Source organism: Chinchilla lanigera, unplaced genomic scaffold (genome assembly GCF_000276665.1).
Source record: "Chinchilla lanigera isolate Chin_1 unplaced genomic scaffold, ChiLan1.0 scaffold00027, whole genome shotgun sequence".
NCBI lineage: Eukaryota > Metazoa > Chordata > Mammalia > Rodentia > Chinchillidae > Chinchilla > Chinchilla lanigera.
In genome coordinates this window covers 17,038,084-17,061,520 of record NW_004955428.1, presented here as the reverse complement: position 1 = coordinate 17,061,520, position 23,437 = coordinate 17,038,084, and the positions used below count along the sequence as shown (strand labels likewise).

At 38.0% G+C, this 23,437-nt stretch overlaps 1 long non-coding RNA gene across 1 annotated transcript in view; it reads left to right on the top strand.

Annotated features, from left to right (window-relative positions):
* The first annotated feature begins 16,951 nt into the window (after window positions 1-16,951).
* LOC106148743 overlaps window positions 16,952-23,437 on the top strand; it is a 42,534-nt gene continuing 36,048 nt past the window's right edge. Inside the window, exon 1 of the long non-coding RNA XR_001234416.1 lies at window positions 16,952-17,103. This is a non-coding gene — a long non-coding RNA (uncharacterized LOC106148743). The remainder of the gene's footprint in view (window positions 17,104-23,437) is intronic.

Here is a 23,437-nt window from a genome sequence, read left to right as displayed (position 1 = left end):
AGTATCTGAAACAAGCCTGCCATTAATGAACTCATTCTCCAACAAAAGGAAAAGGAAGCATCAAATCTGACCTCTGGATGTGTTCAGTTCCCTTATTCTAAACACATTAGTACACTGTATTTTCCCACTTAGAGGCGCTTTTGTACACCGAGCATGTGGCTGTTTAAATGCCCCAGCGGGACATCCAGCGGCTGCAAAAAAGAGAAAAATTATTTGGAACAATTTGCTTTCGTTCAAGGGCAACACAGAGCATTTTACAGCTGGTTTATTGCTATTCTTGTGCTGTTGAAGCTGTCTTTCATGTCAAAAGTCCTTTCCTGCTTACAGATCATCAGGGACCATTGTGCTGCAAGCTGTTTGCCTGAGTTCCTTGGGATCTGGGCCTTTGATCATGGATACCCTTTGCAGTCTGGGTAAAAATAGGAGGCTGCTGAGATAAGCCTGGCTCCTCACAATGAGGAAAGGGCCTTTTCCTATGTTTTTTTCAGCTTTGTTGTCTTGTTCTTTAGTATGGGAACACACAGTCATGGTATGCAGGAATAGTGTTCAGGAATTAGAGCAAGCTTAGAAGTGTAAAGAGTCTGAAGGTGAAGAAAGTTTAAGGAGTTCGCCTTTCTGAAGCCAAAGTCAAAACTGCAATAAATTAAAGGTTTAAAAGAAATGAATACATTTGGTTTTTTCTTTGGACATAGCACAAACAGCACTTGCTTCTTACATTTAAGATAAACTAATTGCTGCAAAGATTTCAGCTTTCCTAAAGATGGCTTTTAAATCAAGGATCTATTATCTTAGTGGAAAAAATTATAATGATGTTTGTCGTTAATAAACCTAATATAAAAGAACAATCCTATAATGAAAATTGTAATTATATAATGCTGATTATAAGGATAAATCTAGAATAAAAATTATTTATTGTTTAGAATAAAAATTTATTTGTTACTTATTTGTTTTTATTTATTACTTATTTGTTTATTAGAATAAAAATTACTCATTGTTTATTAATTCTTTTTTGAAATTTGATTGCAAACACAAACATGAGAATTTCTTACACATATTTTGTTTCAGTCTTTAAAAGATTTTTAAATAACATGGTTATATCAATCTTTTGAAGTAGAGGGATAGTGACCATCATTTTTGTTTGTTTAAGTAGCAAATCAAATAGGCATAAGCCATGTAATTAGAGACTTAATTAGAAATGAAATGTAATCCAGGTGGTAAGAGCACAATAAATTTAGATACTAAAATGCCAACATGATAATAGTATACAATATGTAGCATGAATGAAATGTACTCAAAGGGGTCTGGGGAATTTCTTAGTGAATTTCTCTACCAGTAGGTAGGATCGTTTACTTATTCAATTATCCAAATAAAGATCTGTGCAAAACTAAATTGTGCAATGTAACATAGGGTATGACAGGGCTATGAAAGAGGCTAAGAAGAGGTTTGTTGTGGTCCTCAATTCATTGTTGGCAGTTTGGGAGCATTGCATGTGTCTATTTTGGAGGGACACAGAAGGATTAGTCAACAAAGAGAATTGAGGGAATAAATTGGAGAAGAGAAGAGTGGGAGTGGGAGTGGGGATGGAAGAACTCTTTTTGATTTCAGCATGAGAGAGTTTGATAATTGCTGAAGTTGGGAATGCTGTAGTCCTGCTGGACTGGAACCTGCTAAGATGGGCAGTGTAGTGAAAGTGGGCTGTGCTTGGTAGCCTGGGCAGGTGCTGGAGGTCGGAGTAAAGTTACTGAGCCAGGCAGGGGTCAGGTCATGGAAAAATACGTGTGCTGTGTACCTTGAATGGTATTAAAATTTTTCTTTAGTGACACATTACTGTGTGCTATTGATTTTGTTATTTTAATTCATATGTAAAATTTCCAGTTTGCCTTTCAAAATAAAGCTTCTACGTCATCAAAAACTTTGTAAGTTGCTCACCAAGTGTAATAGCTTACATCCCAACAGACACAATATTGAGGCTTAAGCAGACCATGTTTTATATTACAAACAGTTTTATATGTAACAAATGTTTGAATCCATACTTCCAGCACAGAGAGAGTTCTCTCTGAAAGGAGCTCTTTCAGAGTCCAATTTGGAGTTGTTTTGAGCTTGACGATGTTTCCTGCTGCTCGGAGGACCTGGACCTGCACCTGCAGGTTTCTATGCTGCAACCTAAGATGGGCATTTTATCTCTCTTAAGGTGGTGATGAAAATGTGTAGACCAGGAGAAAAGACTGAGATTTCCCCAACAAGATGTAATATACCTCTTGTACTTGTGTTTGGAAACCACCTTGTGCCTAAGTTATTAAAGAATCATTGAAGAAATCAGGGCAATTTTGCAATTCCCTTTTGTGACATATTCTGTTAAGGTCATCTGCTCATAAGGCTCATAAGTGTGATTAGATCTCTTCTAATAACTGAAAGCATGTAAGCATTCCTGATGTAGGAGAGGTGGGGAGCTAAGGCTTGGCGCCACTGTGTGATGAAAGTAGAAATACTTTTCCAATACAGTTCTGTACCTAATCTATCTCTCACCAGTTTTCCTTTTTTTCTCTTTCAGTTTTGTTTCCTTTTCTGAACAGCGCTTTGCCAGAATGTAAGTTTCAGTTTCTCCTTTGAGTTTAAGTTGGTCATATAAGTAACATATATAGTGCCACTTTGAATTCGTCAAGGAATTCATATGAAAATTGTGTTTTTGAAAGACAAGCAGAGAAAATGGGAGGAACAATGGAAGACATAGTCTTACAGGTTTCCACTACACCCACAAAATGAAACAGAGTTGTATAAATTCAGCCATGAGGAAGAAAACAGGTTCATAGTAGCCACCAGATAACTCCATGTCAGGCTGAGCATGTGCCAAGGGCATCACCATTGCATTCATTCTCAACTCTCATTCAATTCATTGTAATAAAAGAATGAGAGACATGAAAGTTCCCTTGAAAGTAGAGGAAAGAACTTATTGCTCTATGTATACTCAACATATTTACCTTGACTTTTATGAAATGATTATTCTATCTTAAAACACTAGAACCATCAATTTAATATTTTTTCTGGTACAGCTACCATGTAATATCCTGTGCAAGGTTAAATATGTTTACTGTTTATTTTAAAGCTCAATATGTCACATATATATGTATATATACATATATACATATATATGTATATATACATGTATATATATGTATATATATGTACATATATGTATATCTATATAATTTTACTTGATGAAAGAGCTTATTAAATTTTCTCTTGGCTCATCTATGAAGGAAAATGTATTGCAAAGGAGCCCATTATACAGATATGTCAGGAATTAGTACTACCATAGGTGATAGCTTCCTAAGAAAGAGAGCGGCAGATACTGTCACAGCATATCTGTATAAAAATATGTTCTATTAAGGGATTTTATCCTCTGCAGAGAAAGATGCAAAGAGACCCTAGAAGTGGACACTGTGTTGAATTCCACAGTTCTAGACTAATAATTTGTGAAGATTTCTTTTATTTTAGTCATCAAATCTCTTAGGTTTTCTCTTCTTTGTTTTGGTGATTCCTTAACGGTGTTTGAATTTTCAGATTTTAGGGGACAGTATTTTTGGGCAGTAGAGAGCTGCAGAGAAGCTTAAATAAATTTTCTGTCTTTTTGAGACCGGATTTTACTATGCAGTTCAGGCTGGTCTTGAACTTCCTTTTTAGCCCAGGCTGGACTTAAATTTGCAGCAATCCTCTGGCTTCAACCTCCCGAGTGCTGGGATTACAAGTGTGTACCACCACCAAACCCAGCCTCAAATACTTCTTATAAGAAGCTTTACAAAGTAGTTAATGAGGGAATACAAGAAGGTGAGCTTACAGTTGACTTCTATGCTAATTAAAAAAAAAAAAAGACTTTCTGGAAGCTTTATGTCATAGTCTACTGCATATCAATACAGGAGGAAGTATAAATGAAACACAACTTCTTGTTAATAGTTCAGTGTGAGGTTTTGATCTGTCATTTAGACAACTTTGGTCCCTGGAATGATCACTACATCCAACATTATAGATGAGACCAGGAAATTTGATGATCTGTCCTAACAAAAGTTTATTTAGGACTAATTGGCACACCTGTGCAAGCCAAAACATGTTCCTCTCTCCTCTGAGTAGGCCCAGCTTTGCAGTGCATCCAGCTTGGTGAGCAGAAGATAAGTGGGATCTCACTCCCCCGCCTTCCGCCATTCCCCACTATCCATGCCTTTGCACAGGGAGCTGTTCGTGCAGCCCCAGCAATGGTGCTTACTACCCTGAATGGGGAGTTCAGCAAGCCTGCTGGCATTCCACCTAGGTTTGCTTGTAAGTTATGAAAGAATAGAGCATGTTATCTTTTGGATTCATGTCTAGCATACTAAAGTGACACACTATAGGTAATTATTTTCATTTTGGAAGTTTATTGCTTTGAAAAGAGTAAAATTATTTATTGAAATAATAATTTCTCCCAGAACTCAATTTAAGAAACAGTTTAAGAATGCATCTAAGATTTCACGCTTAAAATATTTCAATGTTAACATATTATGCTTTTTAAGTATCAGATGTAATAATACAGTGATCACTCTTTGCCACCTCTCTCTCCTCCTAGAATCAAAATGTCTCTAATTGTACTATTTTTCTTAATTATTAATTTCTTCATCATCCCTGAGAAGAGAATGCTTCCTTGAAAGTTCATTGATTTGAGGCTCAGCTCTTTGACTTGCTTATGCCTGGGGACATGGCTCAGGCAAGCAGAAGCTTTCTCATTTCTGCCCCAGCCATGAGAGCAACACGCACAAGGTTGGCAGAGCATTTTCAGCCTCCGTCCTGGGATGAGAAGATGGATGGAACAGACCCACCAGCCCAGGGACTTCCGCACAGCTGCAGCCTCCTCAGTTAATGTGAACAACAACAAAAACAACAACAACAACAAAAGGCTGCCAGTCATCCTTAGCTCTGATTTTGGGATTGTTTGTTATCACAGCTATTATGGCTTGTGTCTAAATGTCCCTCATTTGGTCATAGGTGGGGCTTTTCCAGAGGTGGCCAGATCTAGAGTGTGTGATTGATTCATAGTGCAGCGTTGGGCAATTACTAAAGCAGTCCATTGATTGGTTTGGCACCTCCCTAATCCTGGCAGCCTAGATACAATAAAAAAGGGCAGAAAGATGCTGTTTAGATCCCCTGTTGCTCTGCTACCTTGTGGCCACCATGAACTGTTCCTGTCTGTGATGCCGCTCTGCCATGCCATCCTGCCTTAGAGACAGCCCATTACGAACTGAAAACTCTACAAACTGTGAGCAAATAAACTGTTCCTCCTTTAACTTTGGGCACTGGGTATTTTGTCTCAGCAGTGAGAAAATTAGCTAAGATGACAGTAAAAGCTGTGGAATACAAATTTATAGTACTACTAGCATAACAACTATTGTCATAATATGTATAGCAACCATTGCTACCTCACTTTTGCAGTATTGAAGATTATAAGCTATTAGATAGATAATCTTAATTGAGACTCACAGTTATATACAGGTTGGTAAGTAAATGAGTAATCAGTAATAGAAATGAATTCTTCCATGATCAAAGTGCTAGTGAATGGAAAGACAGGATTTGAACTCAAGTCTTCCTCCTTCTCACTGGTATTTTCACGGCCCCCCATGAGGCTTAGGGGAAAGGTCAATCATCTCTAACATGGTCTGTACAATTCTGAGTTGTCTGAGTGTGGATTGAGATAGCCTCAAATCTTTACCTGCTGTTATGGTTCATATCTAGAGTGCCCTCGAAAAGCTCATGTGCTCTGAGCTGGAGCTTCTGGAAGGTGGCTGGATCCTGGGGCATTGTGCATCAGTGGTTGATGAGTTAGAGAAGATGGTGTTAGGAGAAAGGCCTGGTGGGAAGAGGCAGTCCCTGCTGGTGTGGTGTGGAGGGGTGTATCTCCTGCTATCTCTGCCTACTCCCTCTGCTTCCTGGCCCCCGGGACATAAGCAGTTTTTGTCCACCCTGCTCCTCTGCTTTTCTGTTTCTGCCTTGGAGCCAGCCAACCACGGACTGAAAACATGAACCAAAATAAGCTTCTCTTCTTTTAAATTATGGACGTTGGGATTGAATCTCAGCCATGGGAAAGTACTTAAGACAGTTGCCTCTTGATTATTCTCCACCTCCAGCTATACTGACTTTCAACCAAAGTCCAGGGAGGGTTTTCATAATTATTATTTCCTTCTGCCAAAATGTCAGTTCCTCCCCCTTCTCACCATATACTGTCCCTTTCCCCCTCATAGTCTAGAATGCTCCTGCTCTTCTCTCTTTTTCTAGAATTCTTATAGTCAAGGCAAGAAGCTCTCTCTTGTCTTCTCTGATTATATCAGTAACTCTACTCTGATGGGATATTTACTGCTGTCTCTGTTGTGATTGAGGAGGTTCTTGTATACATGGTGTCTCTATTGTTTCTTTATTATTAACTTACCATACTTTATTCATTTTGCTTATCCTAGTACTAATGGCATTGCTTGGAGTATTGTAACTATTCAGGAAACATTTCCTAAATTCTGTTTAATTGCATGTCTTGGTTACTTTTCTCTCCTTGTTGAGACAAAATTCCCCATGCCCAAAATTAAGGAAGGAAAGGTTTATTTAGCTTAAAGTTGTGCAGGTTTCAGTCCATACTTGGCTGGCTCCAAGGCAGAGCAGCACATGGCAGAGGGCAAACGTCCATGGTGGCGGAACACAGTAAAGCATCAAGAACAAAATGGAGGAGCGGTGGGAAGAGCAAGCCACTTTCTCTTACATATGCAAACTATCTGCCCCAGGGCAGGCGTAGCACTCACACCCGATCAGTCACAACTCTAAAATCCTGCCGCATGACTGCATGTGTCTTTGGGGGGGACACCAAGACACAAACCATACCATTGCGTTAAAAAATTGGTGCAACAGGGCTGACAGAAATGGGGAGGTAGAGTCAGGTTTTAATATGAAGAGAGATCTATTTCTTGGATAGACGTAGACACAGCAATGAGAAAAAAAATTTGGACTGAAGATGCCATGAAGTCATTTGTGGCCATTGTAACATTATCAAGTAATAATCAGAGAGATAACAGAAATATCCCTACAGATATCCCTACACAAGACACACCAGTATTTGCTAAAAATTCATATTCCTTTAGTGCCTCAAGTCTTTGGACTTTCTTTCCAGGTTTCCTAAGAATTTTGCTTTTTAGACTTGGCTATTTTGCAGAGGTCTGCAGGCATTTTACTTACCCTATAATTTTAGTAGGTGTTATTTCCTGAAGTCTGTTTTTCTGTGCAGGTTTTATTCTTTTTATTAATAGAACGTTTTAGACTAAGTAGAACAGAGCATGAAGTACAATTGTTAATCTATGTTGGCATAATGGCAACCTTGTTTATGGAGCACTTACTGAGTTCTGGTATTACTGTCATTTGCCATGAATTCATCAAGTAAATTGCTCTGTCCATTCTAGCTGAACCACCATAAGAACAAAAGGTAAGGTCAGGACAGCTTTTGTCACCAGGCTGGATGATCCCTTATCTATCCTTATTGTGTCTGATTGTTATAGTTTATGTCTGAGATGTCCTCACAAAGGCCATGTGTTGAAGACTTGGTCCCCAGCCCAGGGTGCTACCAGGAAGTCACAGGGTCATTAGGAGGTAGGGACTAGTAAGACATTTAAGGAAATGGGCATAACTCAAAGAGGCTCATGGGATGCTGGTCCCTTCTTTCGCTCTCTCCCATTTCACAGCTGCCATGAGGTGAACAGCTTGTTGTACCGCATGACCCTGCCATGATGTGCTGCCACTGGCCATGAGCAATGAGGCCAGCTATTTGTGGACTGACACCTTGAGCTAAAATAAACGTTTCTTCTTTTTAAGTTGATTATCACAAATGTTTGTTACAGTAATGGAAAACTGACTAATCAGGTCTATTGGCTGATGTCTGACATGTACGTCATCTTTGATTAACTCTGTCATTATTACTGTTTGACTGATATTCCCATAATTCCATCTTTTTTTCTTTTCTCCTTTCCCCTGTCATTTTTCTTGAAAGTACTATGCCAGTCTCCTTGTTCACCCACACACTAATAGCCATTTTTGCTATCAGTTTCCTGGTCATTCTCTGTACTTCCTTGCAATATTCTTCTTTGAAGCATAAATAAGGTTGCAATTCAATGAAATTTAGACATTTTTCTTCATTTAAAAATACTACAAATAGAAGGCTCTAGTTCATGTACAATTTACTTGTAAACACAAAAGAAAGATTTAAATAGGGGTTTCATCATCGCAGATTCTGGGTGTATCCATAATGCTGGTGCCAAATGGTTTCCTCTCTCTCCTTTGTTGTAGATTATATTATTCTGATGACCCCCAAAAGTGAAACTGACAAAGTAGCAGGCAATTTCTCTACATTTCTGGCAACAAAAAGAGCAAAGAGATTCTTTTGGCATCTTTACTACAGCCTCCTACAACAAAGGACTAAGATGATTATTAATTATAACAATACACACTAATTGTTATGATCCAAAAATTTTATATCTGAGTATATACCTAAAAGAAATGGGAGCAAGCAAAGAGAGTACCTGTGTTCATAGCAGCATTATTCAAAAAGCCAAAAGGGGATAGCAAGCCAATCACAGATGATTGAATGGACAAAGAAAATGTGGCATATATCTATGTATCTATATCTGTCTATCTATCTAGAGGATATTAGTCTTGAAAAGGAAAGAAAATTTGACATATGCCACAACATGAATTAACCTTGAAGAATCTTTACAAAGTAAAATAAGCCAGTCACAAAAGGAAAAATACCACATGACTTCACTTACCTGAGGTATTGTGGATAGCTAAGGTCATAGTGACAGAAAGTAGAATGGTGGTTGGAGGCGACCAGAGGGCAGAGAGGATGGGAACTCACTGCTTAATGGATACAGAGTTCCTGTTTTGCAAGGTGAAAAGAATTCTGTGTCTGAGTGGGGTCGCAGCAGAACAACAATATGAATGAATGTACTTAATGTCACTGAACTGTAGATTTAAAATGGCAAATTTTATGTTTTGTGTATTTTACAGCAATTACCCAAAGTAATGTTAGATTACGCCGCTAGTATGTGAAATTCATGACAGGTTGCATAAGGTATCCTCTTGGTAAAGACTATTTTCACTTTCAGGTGAGGAAATAAAAGTTCAGAGGAGCTGCAATCCTCCCAGGAGGTCACACAACTAAGCAGCAGAAATGAGATCTGAATTCAGGTCTGGTAGGCTCTGCAGTAGCTCACACTCTGCATTCCTTTGCAACTAACATGTGCGCGCGCACACACACGTACCTCCACATCACGGTGCGTAATATACATTATTCCTTAGTTTATAGTTAATTGTGTTAGTTACTATAAATACAAATGTTGAGGCTAACCACTTAATTAATACTGCAAAGTTAATCCACATAATCACCGTGCAGTATGCTGCATGGAGGACTTCTCCCTGCCAAATGAGTCGGGAGAGGAAGAGCGGCCCGAACGCAAACAGGTTTATGGGATGCCTCAGGAAGCAGGGAATTAGACTGATTGCTTAGGCTTCAGGCACTGCAATTACAAGTTGGCATTTTAGTAATGGCAATTTTAAACTGAAGTTCCAAAAAGGTTTAATATCAGGTCTGCTGTCTGACTTTTTTCTCCCACAATTTTGGCAAAACAATGAATTATTTAAAAATATATCTCGTAGAACTGCTAGAAAAATGTTTGAAGTGTGTTTTCTTTTCCTGTCTGAAATGAACTCAGTCTATGTTCGTTGTGTAAAAAGAATAGTCTGCCAGTTGTAGACAGAATCAGGTCCTCACAGTAAACAAAATTGCCTCAGCTTTGCTCCAGCATGCATTTTCTAAGCAGTGGGCATAGAGACAGGGTAATTGGCTACCTCCTGGCCCTAAGTATAGGTGTGTTAAATGTGAGCCCGAGGGGAACCTCCATTGTGGGTTGTAGTTTATTATTAGGTGAGGAAATTACTGGACACCTCCAGCTGCCATTAATCAGCTACAGAGGCAGACCGGAGCCAAGCGAGAAGCCTGTGGGTGGATTCTGCCCAGTGCTGTGGAAATACAAGAAGACAGAGACAAATGTTTTCCAGCCTAGCAGCACTAAACTCTGCCCTTTCACAGTCCTTAACATGCATGTTCAAATTGATTTAGTCCATTTACCCCCTCAACCTAACCATCTATTTTCCTTGCGGACTGACAGCTTTATGTGTTGCTACCATGTTATTATGTGTTGCTGCCCTGCCGGTAGCTATAGTGTTTCAGAAACATTTACTTCCAGACACAAAGGATGAATGAGGAGAGGGGCGGAGAGGAAGGGAGGTGGAGTTGAATCATCTCAATTCCTCTTTTATGGGGTGCAAAACATGCCCATCACGGCACTGACTTTCTCTCTCGCTCTTGTTCTTTTTTTTCTCTTTATTCCTTTTCTGTGTCAATGAGTTCCATGAAAAAGCCTTGAATAAAATTTCCCACTTAAGAAACACATCTGTCAGGTGATGTCAACGCCTGGCTTACTCCTCTTCCTGTTGGGCTGCGAGCATGGCATTCCCTCACGGTCCTGGAATGCTGACACGGTCAAGTGCCGAAAGCCAAACACAGGTAGGGTCAAGCTAAAAAAGTCCACGGGCTCTTCTGTCTTCAGTTTAGCTGGGGCGGGGGCTGGGAAGAGTCTCAAAGCAGTTTATAGCCTTTGCTGCTGTGTAAACTAAGAAAAAGAGGACAAGGGAGGTAAAAAGCAAGACCCTAAGCAGTCCCTCATCAGCCGCAGGGGCAGTAGTTTAGGCATTCCAAGTATGGTCCAGTTGGAGACATTTGCCCTGGAATATGCAGGGATTCAGATCTGACCCTTACCCCAGCATTTTTGGAACTGGATGAAAGTGATTTATTTAAACATTGAAGAATATTTCTGGCACTGAAGGCCAAAGATTAAAACTCAGAGTTAAAATAAATACCCAGAGAAAGAAAGGAAGCAGTGAGGTGAAGGCGTGATCAGATATGAAGCTCTGAGCTCACTGACTTTACATTCCCTGTTTCTCTCTATCCGGTTTTCATCTATGCAATGGCCAACACGGAGACTTGCCTTGTCCTCTTCCTGCTTTTGTGTGGAAGGGTAGAAAATGACAAGTCTATTGATTTATACAGTCAAATAAAAAGAAAACAAGCAAAACAAAATAAAATAAGGCAATTTAAACTGTCTAACCACATATGAATATTTTATATTATATCCTGTGGATCAGTATGTAGGTATATGTAGTATCTGATTCTATTAAGTCAGTGGAATGATTACCTAGTGATAGAAAATAGTGCCTTTAGAATGAATGTACTACTTTATAATGAAGTTGGATCTGCAAGAAGACTGAATGAGGCAGACATGTTATACGAGATGTGACTGAAAAATATGGTGAATACTTGCATGAGAAATTTATTACAGTAAAAGACACATTGCCCTTGATTACCTTAAAAATATTCCTCCTCACTTTGAGCACACTTATCCCATCATTCTTGCCACCTTCGGCAGCACTTCTGGAAATCCTCTTGCTTGTATGTCTTTACTGGGTGTGATAAAAAATAGGGTGAATGCTGCTGCCAAGTACCATCCAACAGAAAAGCAGGCATGTGAAAATATTACGGTATATTCTCATCCATGTTGTTCATCTGATCTGGCACCATGCAACTTCTGGCTCTTCCCCAAAGTCAAAATGACCGTGAAAGGTCAACGTTTTGTATTGATTTGGGATATTGAGGCAGCCAGGATGGAGCCACTAAAGACACTCACAAAAGAAGACTTCCAGAACTGCTTCAGAAAGTGGTAAAATTATTGGGGTAAGTATTACTGAAGTGAGGGTTGGTTTTTTTGTTGCTGTTTTGAGGCTGAATTAATGCCAATGTGTCTTCTACTTTAATAAATTTAAAAAATTTAAATATTTACCGACTATTTTGACCACATCACAGACTTATCACGTATTCTGTCTCTCATATGCGTGTGTGTTTTTATCTCACTCATAGATTAAAGTTCTAGCTTGAGCTTTAGCCATCCGGTGTCTCTCCAGCCCTCTCTGGTCCTGGAGCCGGCTGGGAGAGTCCCTGATGGTGCTGAGAGGTCTTTGTGAGTACACTCCCGGGTTCCCTGCAGTTCTCAGGATTTGCATGGTTGACTGTTCCCAATGAGAGGTCACTTCAGCGACAGACTGAGTTCCTCTGAACAGGGCACCGGTTGTCCGTGGGGAAATGAAGCATGAGTTCCTTCAGCCAGACATTCAGTCTCCATCTGATGGTTGCGAGGCAGTGAGGAAGCTTCACTTCTTGCCTCCGGCTTTTCTTCACCTTTGTGCTCAAGTATCACTGTCGCCGTGGTGCTGGCAGCTTTGACCCTGAGTGCCTTGCAAGGTCGAGGGTGGCCAGATGAATTACTCCAACTGCTTTCTGCAGGCTGAATTTTCTTTGGTGAGGTTCCATGACAATACCATTTTAAAACACAAACCTTGCTCAACGTGAGGCTTCATAGGTCACAAAGGAGTCTTTTCCTCTGACAATGAACCTTAAAAGTTACTTAAAGTCTCTTTTTAAAGGGCATGGGATCATGAATGTTTAAACCACTTAGCTCTTTAAAAGTTTACTTTATTTTTGGAAATGTAATACAGAAGAATTTTAGCATTCTTGGGAAATGGGAGATTGTGGGATTGCTCTGAGTCTAAAACTGAGATAGACAGTAGTCCTCCCTTATCTGTGGTTTTGCTTTCTGAGGTTTCAGTTACCTCTAGTCATCTCTGGTTTAAAAATGTGAAATAGAAAATCTCAGAAAGGTATGATTTATAAGTTTCAAACTGTGGAAACTTCTGGATCCTGTAATGAAACGTCCTGCCCTCCTGCTCCATCCAGCTTGGGAGGTGAACTCTCCTGCTGTACAGCACATCCACCAGGTACACCAGGGGAGGCTGTTCTTATTGGTCATCAGATCCACTGTCATGGTGTCACCGTGCTTCTGATCAAGTAGCCCATCATCACGGTATCCAAGCGTAAGAACAGTGACACTTGCTATTTTAATATAGTATACTGTATCTATCTTATTATTGGCTATTGTTCCTAATCTCTTATTCTACTTAATTTATAGATTAAGCTTTATCATAGTTGTGCAGGTATAGGAAAAAAGGTAGCATGTGTAAGTACTCAGTACTCTCTGCATACCTGATTTCAGACATCCACTGGAAGTCTTGAAATGTTTCCCTTGGATTACAGGGAACTACTATATGTTATAAAACATCAGTACTGTCTTATGGGAACCACAGAACAGACTGTTGAAAATTGAGAATTTTCCATAAAATTGAAACAAATGTTTGCCACAGTAATAAATATTAATATTTGGTAGCCTTTGATTATACTTTATTCATATAAATTCTTTATCTAATAAAGTAAAATTTTATAAAAAACAAACTATTAAGAGCATTTCTACTTGCATCATACCAGGATACCTCTCAGGAGTTAGAGAAGAATCTAGGTAAAGAAAGAATTCATGGTAAAACTCAATCTTTCACTTAATCTTTCAGTGAGTTTACTACTCAAAATAGCTTCCTGGGGGCAGAAAGTAAGCTGGAAAGTGATCAGCTATGCATAAAATATGTGTAATTTGAGACATCAAAGTTTTGTTTTTTGGTTTTATCTGTTACCTAAACATACCTCATCATACAAATCTCTCAGAGATTATTTTTATTTGAATAAAATTCAACATTTAATGACTTTAAAAGTGCAAATTTTGTATATACGAAGTCACGATTTTTTTGGTGTGACCTTTTTATAATATATTTCTTGAGAAGATTTAAATGTATCAGAATGTGAGAGGGTAGCAGTTGGACATATGCTATTAACTAGGGTTTAAGTTTGATATGGGGGACTGAGAGTAATTGCAAAAGCAAATTAAATTTTATCATCAAGTATACATTATCACAGCAAAAACTGCTTATCTTTTAGGTTCTTGCTGCCAGATAATATTTATTGGATGGGACAATCTTTTACTTTTGTTTGTTGGTTTTTTTTCTATCATGCAGCAGGATTGTGTTAGGTGTAGAAAAGGAGCTGCTGCATTTGACCAAATAAAAATGCCCCTGGCCATCCTTTAGGTTCAGTAAATTCAAGGGCTAATCATAAAGGGCCCTGTGGGGGAAAGTTTTTTTGCTGCAGAGTGGTACATTACCAAGGTGACCATTCACCCTAGTACTGTTATTGTACATTGTACAAGTAGAAGACAGGGGAAAAACTAAAAGAACTCAGGGAGAAAGAACACACAATCACATGGGTAATTGATTCTTTTTAGTTGAATGCTTATGAATAAGTTATATTTAGACCTGTAAAGGAAAATGATTTTAGAAGATTTTCAATGCATACACCCATTGCCTGCCACATCAGACAACATTTTACCCAGCTTCATCACACTGTACCATATGGATTACTCCCCAGAGGTCTGGAAAACACCACTCAATTAGAATATATAGGCAGAATTTCTTTTTAATTATTTTGTAATCTTAAACCAGCCTTTTCCATGTACTTCAAAACCAGGGGTGGCACATACAAGGGCTGTCATCATTCTATCTCATATTTCATTCAAATAGGTACGAGTTTTTAATCTTAATGAGGGTCTATCTGCTTTTTTTTGTTTACTTTTTACTGTCCTTTTAAATACCATTGTAATAAATGCAGCTGTAACTTCTTCCCCAGCAGAACTTGAATACTGCAGCAGTCTCTCAGTACACCACACTGCGGTTTCCGGGAGGGCTGCTAAGAAAGCAGTCTTTTGAAATTTTGTTTTCATTGTCTTGGGTCTGAAATTTAAAATCTGAACTTTGATATCTGGCCACAGGAAATTTCAAAATGTCTATCAATATTTGAAATAATCTCCCCACTCTAAACTGTGGAGAGAATATATATATATATATATATATAATTTTATATATGTATCAAATTATAAATGTATTCTATATAAATGTTTATGTAATTTGTATGTAACTAATATACACATACACACACACTTTCCATGCATACACACACACACACATATATATATATATATATGCACTTTCCCTTAGTGTATAAATACATAAGAAAAAAGTGAGACAGATTTTCCCTGTGCTTAAAAGTTGTGCTAGTTGGAGTTAGTGCAAGCCAACAAATATTATAGGACAATTATATACGAGGTGTTAACATTGGAGAGAAAATGAGGCATGTGGATTATTGTCCTGAATGGACTTATGAGCTAATTTAGGAGGAACACAGAACATTTCCTCACTTGAAAAGATAAGCATCAAAAGTGCGATGATCACAGTATGTTCAAGCTGCTATGTGTTACAGGTGGACAACTGTTCTATGGGGCCTGATAATGCACAGTGTTATTGGGAATAGAAGATTTCATCTAGAAAGTTTGCATCTTTATTTGAGATTCTTCTTCCGTATTATCACAAAAATCTATACAAGAATGTTTCAGAACTCTACATTGCTTTTCCTTTTTTTTCTTTTTTGGTGGGGTTACACTGTTTTTCTTAATTTTGTCTTGGACTAGTTATTATTTTTTTTCCTGGCAAATTTCATATAATTCACCATGTATTTGTTAGAGATAGTTTCAGAGACTTTGAAGACCATTTAGTAGATTATCTTGATGTTCTTTAATTTAGTGATCATAACCTTAATGCTTTCAAAACTAATGAGTCTTGATGAAATCTAGATTATACCAATCAGAATTATTACAATTTTTAAAATTATATTTTTGTTATCAAATTCGTACTAGATTAGCCTACAGGAAGTCTGACCCGTTTTCATTATAAATTGACTCAGTCATATAATTCATAATTCAGTTTCACGGCTGTATCCTCTGGTGTGTCCTCTGAGGCATATAGTTTTACTTGTAGGTTTGCAGCAGGAACATCTTATTAGGTAAATTTGATTTATAGCTCACAGATACTTTTATGCATTCTAATTTACTAATACTAAAACTAATATGATATAGTAAAACTAATATTAATATAATATCACATAAATTTTTGCATAAAGCCAAATTTTGTAACTCATGTTAAACATTGCATATATATTTTTTCCCCTAAAATTCACACCTGTATTTGAAAAATGACACAAAACTTTCATGGAAGTTTTTCCAACATCATTCAAGTAATGACTTTTATTTGGAAAATTTCTGTTTTCTTTCTGGTTATAGTTCCAGTAAAAATGTTCCTCAGTGGTTATTTAAAGTAGGTGCTGAATTTTTTATGAAGAGGCTGGATGGGTAGTGGCTAAGAGTATGAGACTAAGGAAGTCATGATTGTAAGTCATGTGTGTGTGTGTGTGTGTGTGTGTGTGTGTGTGTGTTAGTAGGAAATGAAAGCAGGGTCTTCACCTTGAGCTATAGTCCCAGTGCTTTTTATTATGTTTCATTTTGAGGCATGGTCTGGCTTAGCTGCTAAATTGCTCAGGTTCAATTCAAACTTGTGATCCTCCTGCCTCAGCTTCCTAGAGTGCTGGAATTGTTGAATGCCACAACATGAACAAGACAAACACCTACAGACATAGGTTTTCTCTCTTTCTCATTTGTGATTTGAGATAAAAACAATAGGGAATGCAGAAATCATTCTAAGATCCAACCCCCAATCAAGTTTTAGTACAGAATATATACTATTTGTAAGGACAAAGCATCAATGAAACTTTTGAAGGTACTGAGGCCCCCCGAGTTTGGACTGAATAGCAGTGAATCTGGGAGGTAAGATAGGTGTGCTTAAGGCCAGTTTCCACGGAACTTATTAAGGCAACATCTTTTAGCTGGAACAGTCCAAGGTATTTTATGAAGAGGAAAAGCCCTGCAGAGATAGTTTTAGTAGGGAGAATATCTGTTCTGCGGTCATTGTCATAAAATTTTTGCATCAAGTTTCAGCTTTATTTTTCAAGGTTTTAGGAGGGAGGCAAAAGACTGTTCCCAGATGTTTGGAAAATAATTGTTTTTGGCAGAACACTTAGCAAATGAAGTTTAACCTTGGTTGTGCTCACCACTGAGGAAGTTCAGAAATTCCCACTTAAACAGTGGATATGAAATCTACCCTGAACTTCAGTTTCAGGTGAGTATTATGTTCTTTGTCATTTCCTCTTTTGCAGGACTGGTGACATAGAAATATACTGCTCAACAAGTGGTGTGCTTCAGAGACTTGTGGGACGCAGCAGGTGGTTTCATGGATAAATACCCCGGCTTCTTATTTCCATTCTGCAGTGATTATTCATGGTCACTGACTTTATTCTTAACAGCAGAAATAATGACTGGAAACAATATGAAATTAAACTACATTTTTATTCCTCATGAAACAGTACAAGGATTGTTTGATAGATAAATTTGTGTAATTTAAACCCTACGTATATTTTCAAGATTTTATAAATGTGTTTATTATTATGTAATCATATTTGTGACCAGGAACAAGTTAAATGTTAAATGGGGATATTCTAAGTAATGGATATATTAAATACTGATTATGCATTTAACAATATCACAGACAGCTGAAATCCAAATACTGAGTGTTAAATATCTTTTATGTCTTATGGGATACAATTCTGATTCATATAATTAATTTTCACAAGTATTATACAATTTACAGGCAGTTTAGTTTCATGGATTTATTTATCTTGTGTAATTAAAAATGTAAATCATTTCCTAAAATGTAATCAATTGTCTTAAGTAGCTTCTAATTGAGGCAATTAATGTGTTATTTCTTTATTTCTCCTAATAGTGTAAGACTGTAGAAATGGACATTAGATATCTTAGAAATATCTTAGAAACAGTCTAAGATTGAAGAAAATTACTACTCATTCACATAGGAAAACCCAAGCTGGAAAATTAGCAGCACAGCTGGAAAGGCTAATGAATTGAATATTTAAAATTCTTGCAGAAGCTCAAAATCTGTCCCTGGATCCCAGAGGTGGCTCTTTTTTTTTGGACATAATCAACACAATCGTGAAACTTCAGAACCATTTAAACATCACACTGATGAAATAGATTTGTTCATATTGCAACCTTTGCAAGTGTTCCCAGGATTGTCTTTCACCACCTATCATTTGCCTCCGACAAAGTGCCATTTCTTATATTCTCTTTAAAAAGACAAGTTGTTAATTGACTGGCAAGGTAGCTGGCCCGGGTTAGGACTCTGTTATTGAATTCCTATGGTGGGAGTGAAAACAAAAATACTGATGGATACTCATGTTATGCCTACAATTAACAGAGTAAACATCTTAACAGGCATAGAAGACACAAACAGATGTTCTAATTGCATGTCTGTGAGAAACTGATGTTTACTAGTTCCACTCTAGCTTGGCCTCTGAGACCTCAGGAAGTTTCCCTCCCAGTGGGGATTTCAGTGATTTATTGATTTCAGTACAATGAATATTTTAGAAACTAGCAGGATTTTTAAGAGGTTAAATACATCCTTACAAAGGTTAGCATTAACTCATGCTTGAAGGGCATCCTACTCTGTGTTAACCAGGGCAGTGACGGTCACCCTGGCCACATTCCTGGCTAAGTGGGAGGGAAGACAGCCAGGGTAATGGAAGGGATTTCCTAATAGAGAATGTAGAAATAAACTATTAGCACAAGATATCTCCCCCCACCTTGAGTGGAACATAAATGAGGGCAATATAAATAACAGCAAACTCCTAAAAATTCCTGGTTGAAAAGACTGAGTAGTCTTGATCAAAGCAGTAGAGATATTTTGGGGTGCTTCTTTTTGAGACACTCAAGACCACATAAAATTATAAGGCCCAGAAACTTCAGTGGTTTTTAACTGATTAAGAAATGTTTAATTTTCTACTCACCTTCTACATTGAATCTTCAAATATATGCTAACTTGTAATTATTTGGTTGTTTTGTTTTTTAACCAGAAAGATTCTAAAAAATGACTTCTGGGTTGTTGTACCCTTATGCTATCTTTTTGTCTTAGACTCTTAGATATTAATAAACTGATATATCCTTATTGGTATTAGTAATGATAGTCAATACTTATCCAAAGTTTACTTCATGCAGTACTGTGTGTTTAAATAACTTGTCTCCTGAAAAGAATGTCATTTTATAAGATGTATAAATATGAAATCACTGAGACTATCATTTTGTTACAAATGCAGATAATCTTTTATCTTAGACACTCTTAAATTTTACTCACTTATTAGTTATTTGTAGTAAGATTTGACTCATTTTTTTTCTTTGTGAGATAAAGATGGTTGATAAGAATTTTGCTCTGGACCAGGCCTCCTGCACATGTATTTTCTGTCTCTAGAGCAGCACTTCTGCTTACCCTTTACCTATGGGCCATGTGCGTCTGCCGTGTATCAGAAGAAAAGATGATCTGAGCTGAAGACTTAATAGCCACAAACTAACTAAAACTTATTTTATTTTTTATTCATTACCTGTGAACAACTTGGGTCAAATTTTGCTTGCTTCTTTTCACTTTTTAAAATATAGTTACCAGAGAGTTTAACTCTTAATGACCATTTTTTGTTGAACAATATGCAATTTCTCAAATCTTGAAATCATGTTGGATACTGCCAGGTTAATTTCACACTCCACACTGATGGCATTTACTTTTCATCATGGCAACCATAGGAAATCCAGCTTCACAAAGGTGTGAATTCATAAACAAGGGCATGATTTAGTGTTGAAACTATGAACTACGTTGATCTAGTAGTTTGCATGGTGTCAGCTCCATAGAGAGTATTGCTATGATTGTTCATTTAGAACACTGAGCTGCACGTCTATGCCTTCACTGAAATCCTCTAATGTATTTTGACCTACAGTTTGGGAACCACAAACATGTACCATCAGTAACTTGTCCATTTTCAATTTTGTACAGATAAGATTTCTCATAATTATAAATTCTACACTAGCTGGCTGTGGTGCATGCCTATAATTCCAGCACTCGGGAGGCTGAGGCAGGAGAATCGCTGAGAGTTTGAGGCCAGCCTAAGCTACAAAGTGAGTTCAAGTACAACCTAAACTTCATAGTGAGACCCTATCTCAAAAAAATTCTACTGCATTACCAGAGTGTATATTTAATTCATATTTATACTCATTCAGTTATTCACTCACTTATTCATTCAGATTTATTATCTAAAATGTGCAAAACAGTGAGTTCTAGGTGCTGGTGATCTCTCATGAAGTTTGCATTCTGCTAAACCAAGAAGAAGAAGAAGAAGAAAAGAATAAACATTTTAGTGTATACGAGCAAAGTTATTGCAAATCACAATGGAAGATGTAATAAAGTATTGCTGATGCATGGTTGGGGTGATACCTTAGATGCATGACCTGAGAAGGCCTCTCTGAAGTGACTTGGGAGCAGACACCTAACTCAGGACACAGGTATAGTCAACCCAGAAGAGAACTTGAAAACAACATTCTGGAACAAGCAACAGCAAGGACCATAAAAACAGAAATAACTTAGGGCGTCTGAACAGTGGAATGGCACCATAGGCTGATATGACATGCCGAAGAGCTGGCAGGAGCCGGATCATGCAAAACTTCTTATGGTACAGTCAGCAGTTTCAGCTTTTATTTTCCAAAAGCGAGGTTTAAGCTGTGCAACACAGTGCTTTGCATATAAGAGGTGCCCAGATATCTTTGCTGAATTAATGTGCCGAGGCAAATAATGGGAATCAAGAATAGGATCTAGCTTTAAAAACAAGACTTTACCTGAGGCGTGAAAAACTCCACCCACACAATGAGACTCAGAATGGACCTAAAGTAGGACTTCTTGCTCTCTCCCTGTAAAATGTAAAAATTATTTGTCTAGTCCCAACCATTTTCTGCTTTGAAGCTGACCTTTTTTTGGCCTGCAGTTTCTATCCCAAGTTTAGATTAAAGTTATCATTCCTGGCCATTCAAGCAACAGCCCCTCTGCTTTCTATTTTTACTGAATTAAAAATGATTTTTGCATGCACTCCATCTATTCAGCATTCATGTTAACCTTTTCACTGATCAATTTTAAGTTTTATTGTTTGAGAAATAGGCTGGTTCATTCCAGGAAAAGTAGATGACTGCTTATTTTCTCATTTACAATTAATCACTGTGTGTGTGTGTGTGTGTGTGTGTGTGTGTGTGTGTGAAGAATAAAGTTCTTTTGTTGGGGAATTACCTTGATTCAGTGGTAGCTTCCAAATTTACTTTCAGGCACTCCATCCAGAGCTCAGGAGACAGAAAGACTGACAGACCAGCAAGGTCCTTGGATTGATAACTAGATCAATTGTGATAATGGATTGAAAAAATGTGTAATAGTGAGGGAAAAGAGATTGGTAAACTGACAAGGCTGGAATAAGACGGCACTTGTGCAAAAGGGAAATACTAAGTTATAGCATGTTTTGTGGGGCTTCTCTCTTGCTGGTTACAAGAATTAGAGTGAAGGTGTGCTAACCAAATAATGGCCCCCAAAGGATATTCATGCTCTGATCCTCAGAACCTATGAATACGCTGTTTTACATGGCAAAAAGATTTTTGCAGCTGTCATGTTAGAGATGTTTTGATGGATTATCCAAGCAGGCTCAATCTAATCATACAAGTGCTTAAAAATTAGAGAATATAAAAGCTGAGCACAGTGGTACATGAATGTACTTTGAGCACTTGGGAGGCTGAGGCATTAGGACTGCAAGTCTGAGCCTGTCTTAGTTACTTTTCTCATTACTGAGGCAAAATACCCAACACACAGTGTTAAGGAAGAAAAGGCTTACTGGAATCACAGTTTGTAGAGCTTTCAGTCCATACATACTTGCTCCAAGGCAGGGTGGCAGAGAGAGGGGTAAGACTCTTTCTGCCCCTTTTATCTTATCCAGACTCCTGGGATTAGGATAGTGCCAATCCAGTCAGCGGAGTGATCCAGCAATCACCCAGCCTTAATCTTAGTACCCTTAATCCCAGCACTGTACCACAGATCTGTCACCAACTCTAGATTCAACCACCCCTGAAAAAGCCTGTCCCCCATGCCTACATGAGGCTTTGAGGGGAGGTATAGACACAAACTGTAACACAGCCCTACCTGGGCTCTTATTTTGTAACTCTGTCTCAAAATAAAAAATAAAAAAGGCTGTGGATGTAGCTCAGTAGGAAGGCCCCAGGACCTAAAAAGAAAAAAAAAGAAAAAGTTGGAGAATGTTTCCTTCCTATGGTCACAAAGAGATGTGAGGGCAGATGGAGGGTAAGAAAGACGTGATGCTGCTAACTCTGAAGGGGAAGGAAAGAGGTTGCCTTCTAGGAATGTGGGTAGCCTTAGAAAAGGCGAGGAATGGGTTCTCCTTTCCTGCCATCTAGAAGGAAGTGCATCTCTGTTGACACCAGGATAAACCCGGTGAAATTCATACCAGACTTCTAACCTGTAGGGTTGGTATTGCTTTGAGCCACTAAATTTGTGGTACTTAGGACAGAAACAGGAAAGTGACATGGGAAGAGAATCAAGGGTGCTTGATGGGCCAGTGAAAGGGGACTTTAGCCAACATACTTGTTGTATCAGTGGCAGGAGCCACCGCCCCCCAGAGCTATAGCTCGCTGTGCGCTGTAGTTTTTCCTGAATATTACAAGCAGAGCACACATGGAGAATGAATGGAACTGGTGATTGCATGCAAGATATTATGGCTGTTAGCTTGAGGTGGAGTGATCTATGCCTTATGAATATTTAATATTTGGTGAGTCTTTCCATCCCTTTCTGTCTACAACTAAGGCCCACTTATTTCACTTTTAAAAATCCACATTAAATAAGGAGTAAAGAGAACTGTGAGAAGTACTGTGATTATTTTCTAACATTTATGAGATACTTAGTTTATGACATTTTACTACAGCAGCTCAAATGAGTTAAGACAACTTTTTATGAGGTTTATGGCATGGATAGTGGTGATAATTCATGGGTATATAATTCATCTCCAAATTCTTCAAGGTGTATACATCAAGTATGTATAGTTTTTGTATGTTAATCATACCACAATAGGGGAAACAAAGAATCCCATCAAAGGCCATTTTTGACAGGTGTAAGTTGAGCATGTTTTCTTTGTCTTTCTATTGAAGATGCTCTAGGATTCTTGCTGCCTTGATGTGTCTCATTTTTGCTTTTTGTCTCCCTCCTCACACCAAATGGACTTTAAACCCTGTGAAATCCGTGCGTACAGTTTTAAAGTGAGGCCTGGTTTAACCATGTGGGCACATTCATGAGCCCAGTCATTTGTGACGAGCAAACTATATCTGTAAACATCTGTTACATATAGAATGTACAAAGCGAAGAGATTGATTTCACATCTGAAATAATCATGCACTTTAATAATTGTAAGAGAACAAAAACAAATTTAAAATATTTGGCTTTTGTTTCAGGTTTGAAATAGTTAAAAATTAGATTATTGTGTGTTCAGATTAATAACTAATCCAGGAAGCTGTTTTTTGACTAG